Raw genomic sequence first — 6,072 nt, 5'->3', positions numbered from 1 at the left:
CGATTCCTTCTGTAAATACTTCGTCTGTGGTGATTTGTTTCCAGGCTACCTTTACTTCTTTTAATCCAGCTCTCTGGTTGTCAGAAAACAAACAGGTTAAATTTATTCCCGCACCTTCTGGCACCATTACATCTGGCTCCGGAACTGTAATTTTAACAAATGCTTCTCCCACCTGCATTATACAGACTAATGTTAAAAGAACTAAGTCCTTGCCCTGAACACCAGCTTTGTTGCAGACAGAGGCTGTACTTCCCATCTTGACGGGACCTTCTTGATTCGAGTGTAGTGAATCCAGTTGTCGATCCCTTGGACTTTCACTGCCGTGTAGGTAGTCATGATCACTTGGTGAGGACCGCCCCATACTTCTTTCAAGGGTTCTGTATTCTAGTTCTTTACATATACTTGATCTCCTGGCTGGATGTCATGGACAGGATTTTCCAAGGGCAGAGGCCGGTTCCACTGCAATGCTCCCCGCAGCGCTGTAAGGACTTTATTTAAAGACAAAATGTAACTCAACAATACTTGATTTCCTACTAAGTGAGGGTCCCCTTTGTAAGTTGCAGCATGATATGGCTTGCCATACAAAATTTCGTATGGACTTACTCCTATCTTTTCTCTGGGTTTAATCCTGATTTTTAGCAAGGCTAGAGGTAGTGCCTGGGGCCACTGTATCTTTGCTTCCTGACAAATTTTCTTAATCTGCCCTTTTAATGTCTGATTCATCCGTTCTACCTGGCCACTAGATTGTGGTCTCCAGGGCGTATGGAGATCCCAGGCTATCCCTAATACTCTGGCTACCTCTTGGACTACTCCAGCTACAAAGTGAGGTCCCCTATCTGAGGACATTCCTAATGGGATCCCAAATCTAGGAATGATTTCTCATAGTAAGGTTTTAATTACTTCCTTTGCCTGGTTAGTCCTGCACGGGAAAGCTTCCGGCCACCCTGAAAAAGTACACACATACACCAGTAAATAACGGTACCCTTGTGCTTTTGGTAGCTCTGAGAAATCTATTTGCCAATAGTCTCCTGGTTGCGGCCCTACTTGTAACTTTCCTAGTTGTATTTGCCTTCGTGTCACTGGGTTATTTTTAATACAGACAGGACACGTGGCGTTAATCCGTTTTGCCATTGTTAACATCTGGTTGGAAATCACCTCATGTTTTAAAAATTGTACCAATGCGTCTGCTCCCTAATGGCACTTGTTATGTTCGATTTCTAAAATTGTTTTCATTACTTTTGTTGGCAGTACAACCTGACCTACAGCTGTGACATACCATCCTTTTTCATTCTTCTGGGCCTGGAGAAATTGAGCAAGCTTCTCATCTTCATGTGTATACCATGGTTTCTGCTCAAGAAAAGAAGTTGCAGGGTTAATTCGCACTGGCAATAAAGCTAATTGTGTCCATACCTCTCGGGCAACCTGTTTGGCAACTCTGTCAGCCAACTGGTTTCCTTGGAACGCTTTTCCCTCTTCTTTTTGATGTCCTTTTACATGCATCACTGCCACTGCCTGAGGTTTATGCACTGCTTCCAATAGTGCTAATATTTGTTCTTTGTGCTTAATTTCTGATCCTTGAGAATTCAACAGTCCTCTTTCTTTCCATAGTGCTCCATGTACATGTATTACTCCAAAGGCGTATTTTGAATCAGTCCAAATGTTTACTCTTTTCCCTTGACTCAATTCTAAGGCTCTCACCAGAGCATGTATCTCGGCTTTCTGGGCTGAAGTTCCCGGGGTTAAAGCTTGAGCTTCTATTATTTGTGTCAAATTCACTACTGCATATCCCGCATACCTGGTTCCGTTTTCCACAAAGCTGGATCCATCTGTAAACAGTTCCCATTCCGGATTCTCCAAAGGCTCGTCTTTCAGGTCCTTCCGGCTGGCATACACCTGTTCAATGATTTCTACGCAGTCATGTGTCAATTCGCCTCCTTCTTCCTGGCTGCTGCTCCTAAGAAATTCTGCTGGATTAAGATGATTGGTTATTTTTAATTCAATGTCTTGTTCTCGGAGAAGTGCCTGGTATTGTAACATGCGGCTTGATGAGAGCCAATGCCCCCCCTTTTGTTCCAAAACCGCAATGACCATGTGGGGAACAAATACTTCCATCCTTTTCCCCAGAGTCAATTTTCTGGCTTCCCGAATTAGAAGCACTGTTGCTGCCACAGCTCTAAGACAACCTGGCCATCCGGCACTTACAGTGTCTAGCTGCTTTGAGAAGTACCCCACCGGGCGCTTCCATGAGCCCAGTTTTTGGGTGAGCACTCCTATTGCCAGTCTCTGTCTCTCATTTACGTATAGTTGAAAAGGTTTTGTAAGATCTGGCAATCCTAGTGCTGGGGCTTCCTTTAAGGCTTGTTTCAGACTCTGGAATGCTTTTTCTTGAGTTTGTCCCCACTGAAACACAGGGCTTTTGGCTGCCTCATACAGGGGTTTTGCTTTTAGTCCAAATTCTGGGATCCACAAGCGGCACCACCCTACCATGCCCAAAAAGGATCTTAACTCTTGTGGATTTCGTGGTGTGGGTATGGTGCAAATTGCTTGTATTCGATTAACTCCCAACTTTCGCACCCCTTGTGAAATTTCGCAGCCTAGGTAAATTACTTGGGTTCTTACCAGCTGAGCTTTTTCTTTCGATACTCGGTATCCAGCTTGTCCCAGCATATTAAGTAATCCAATAGTGAGTCTGAGACAAACATCCTTTTCTGTGGAGGCTATAAAGATGTCATCAATATATTGTAGGAGAACATATAAGAAAGGTGATTCTTTTACCTGAGTCGTCTTCCATTCTTCTAACTCTCGAGCCAATTGATTTCCAAAAATAGTTGGTGAGTTTTTGAATCCTTGTGGTAGACGCGTCCAGGTGAGCTGCTTCTTGCGTCCCGTGTCTGGGTTCTCCCACTCAAAGGCAAAGTATTTCCTACTTTCAAGTGCCAAGGGGATACAGAAAAATGCATCTTTCAAATTAATCACTGTGAACCACTTAAACCTTTCCGACACAGCTGTCAACAATGTATACGGATTAGCTACTACTGGGTGTATATCTTTAGTGATGTTATTAATTGCTCTTAAATCTTGAACTAATCTATACTTACCATTTGGCTTTCTGACTGGGAATATCAGAGTATTGAATTCTGACTCACATTCCTGTAAAATTCCCAAGCTAAGAAATTGTTCAATCATGGGTGCTATTCCTATTCGTGCTTCCAATTTCAAAGGATATTGTCTTACCCTTACTGGGGAGGCTCCTTCCTTTAGTTCTATTACAACCGGTTGTGCTGCTTTTGATTTTCCAGGTACTCCTGTTTCCCATACCTATGGTACTACAGCTTGTTCTATTTCTTGTGGTATTTCTGCTGCTTCAACTTCTTTCACTACAAACAACTTAGCAATATTCTCCTCAGGAAATTCCAATCTTACTCTACCTTTTTCAAATATTATCTTTGCCTCTAACATTGACAATAGATCCCTCCCAAATAGCGATTCTGGGCTATTTGGCATATATAAAAATTGATGATCAAATTCTTTCCCCCCAAATTTTATATCTAATGGCCGCAAAAATGTTCGTTCCTCAACTTGTCCCGTAACCCCCACTACTTGGATAGTAGAATCACTCAAAGGTCCTAGCTTAGTGTTAACAGCTGAATATGATGCCCCCGTATCTACTCTAAATTCTAATGGTTCCCCATCTACTTCCATTATTACCTTTAAATCCTGGTCTAGTCAGCTCTGATTTTGGTAATTCCCCATCATGAGGGCTTGGGCAACACCTTGGGGATTTCCCGGGAAAGCACCTGTATTATTCATCAATCCCTGATTTCTATTCCCGCTGGCTATAATTCCTCCCTCAAAACCCATTCCTTGGTTGAGAGGACACTCATTTTTCCAATGTCCTCTATTTTTACATAGAGCACATTGATCTATCCCTAGCTGTATTCTTCCTCTTCCCATATTAAATTGACCCATAAGTCCTCCCGCACCCATTGGCATTCCCCCCTTTGCTATTCCCCTTCCCCCTCCTCGTCCACGTCCACGACTCCCCCCTCTCATATTATTTCCAGCCGCTTGCTGTAACACCGCCAACATAGTAGCCTGCTGTTTCCTGGCCGTTTCTTTTTCCCTATTATTATATACCTTCCACGCAACTTCCAACAGTTTATCTAAATTCCGAGTATCCTCTCCCTCCAATTTTTGTAATTTCTTTCTAATATCTTCCTGAGACTGCCCCATAAAAATTAATGCTAGCTGTAATTTTCCCGATTCCCCTTCAACTTCTAAATTAGTGTATCTACGAGCTGTCTCCTTAAGCCGCTCTAAAAAGGTTGACGGAGACTCATTCTTTTCCTGCCTGACCGAATACAACTTAGACCAATTCAAAGTTTTTGGTATTCCATTCCGTATTCCTTCTGTTAACAAATCCTGATAAGCTTTAAGTCTCCGAGAACCACCCGTCGAGTTGGGATCCCACTCCGGATCTTCCCTAGGTACCAAATCATTTACTGTACCATCCACAAGCCGCAACCTAATCATTTCTCGTGCTTTCTCTGTCATAGCTTTAAACACCATTTCCTTTTCAGTAGAATCCATTATTGTGTCTAACAAAACTTGTAAATCATTTCAATCTGGGTTCTGAGTCTTAATTACCATTTTTACCACCTGCGCAGTTCGTTCAGGATCCTCCCGATACGCCCCCGCTGATTGTTTCCAAATTAGTAAATCATTCGGAGAGAAGGGAACTTTCACTATGACCCATTTCCCCTGCGGCCCGACAGCTTCACGGAGCGGAACCATTAAATGAGCACCTTCTTCCTTTTTCTTTCTTTCCACCTCCCACCGCCCTCTCCGAGTTCTTTCACATAAGGGGGTCCGTGGTATATCAGTGGTTTCTATTTTGCTTCCCGATCCTCCCTTTCTACCTCTGGCATACTTCCTCCACGTTCCTCCACCGGAGGGGCACTAGGGGCTATCAGCAAAGAAACATCCTCCTCAGGTTCCGAAAACCTAACCGAGCATTCCTTCTCTTTCTGCCAACCCTTACATCCATCACAATTCTGCTTTAATGTTTTCAAAACCATGATCCCACACTCCTTTTGCCACTCCAGTTTATCTTTCAAATAATAAAAGAGGTCTAGATACGGTATTTCATCCCATTTTTCATTACTTTGCAGAAAATGCATCAAAGGTGCAATAATGTCAGGATTCAGTGTACCGTTCCTAGGCCATTGCATACCATCGGGTTCATATAAAGGCCATACATGATTACAGAAATCAATCAATTTCCTTTTACTTAGTTCTTGACCAAAATTCCCCACATTCCAATGTTGTAATAAACAGCCCAAAGGCGAATTGTCCGGGATTTCTATTCCAGAACTTGCCATAGTTCTAAACGTTTTTAAAGACATCATTTCACCTCTTTTTTTTTTTTTTTTTTTTTTTTTTTTTTTTTTTTTTTTTTACAATATACACCACAAAACACTCACACCCTTTCCACAAACCTTGCCACACTGCACACCACACACAACACTCACACCCTTTCCACCAATCCACCAATCTTGCCTTTCTCGTCGCCGCGAGTGGCAAGTGCTGAACCTGCGCAGTCACTGCCGCGTCTGACGGTCAGCGCCTAGGCTTTTCCACAACCTTAAAGACGTCTGTGACCCCCGTGCGGAATCGCCGTTCCGACTTAATCGGCAGGCCCCCCTTCCCCTCAATAAAAGAATAAAGCACCTTCGGGCTTACCTCCAGGTCGTCCGTCAGGCGCGGGGTCGGGCACGGGTTGATGTTCTCCCCAGAAATCACCTGGTGCCAGCGTGGAGTGGATCAGCCCACGAACCGCCCCAGCCACCTCCAGAGTCCCATCTGGGTCGCCAGGAAAACTGTTGCCAGATGCCCCAAACAGAACACAAACTAACAGAGTCAGTTTATGCGGTGCTTTATTCAGGGCCCGGGGAACCTGCGGACTAGCGTCCAAAGTCAGGATCCCACAGCTCCCTTTTTCCATCAGGTTTTTATACCTTTTTACAAAGTGGTCTACGTGCAGAAATACACATTCTTCAAAACAATACAGAT

The sequence above is a fragment of the Erithacus rubecula genome (genome assembly GCF_903797595.1).
Source record: "Erithacus rubecula genome assembly, contig: scaffold_210_arrow_ctg1, whole genome shotgun sequence".
Taxonomy (NCBI): Eukaryota; Metazoa; Chordata; class Aves; order Passeriformes; family Muscicapidae; genus Erithacus; species Erithacus rubecula.
Note: the sequence above shows the minus strand (reverse complement) of the source record.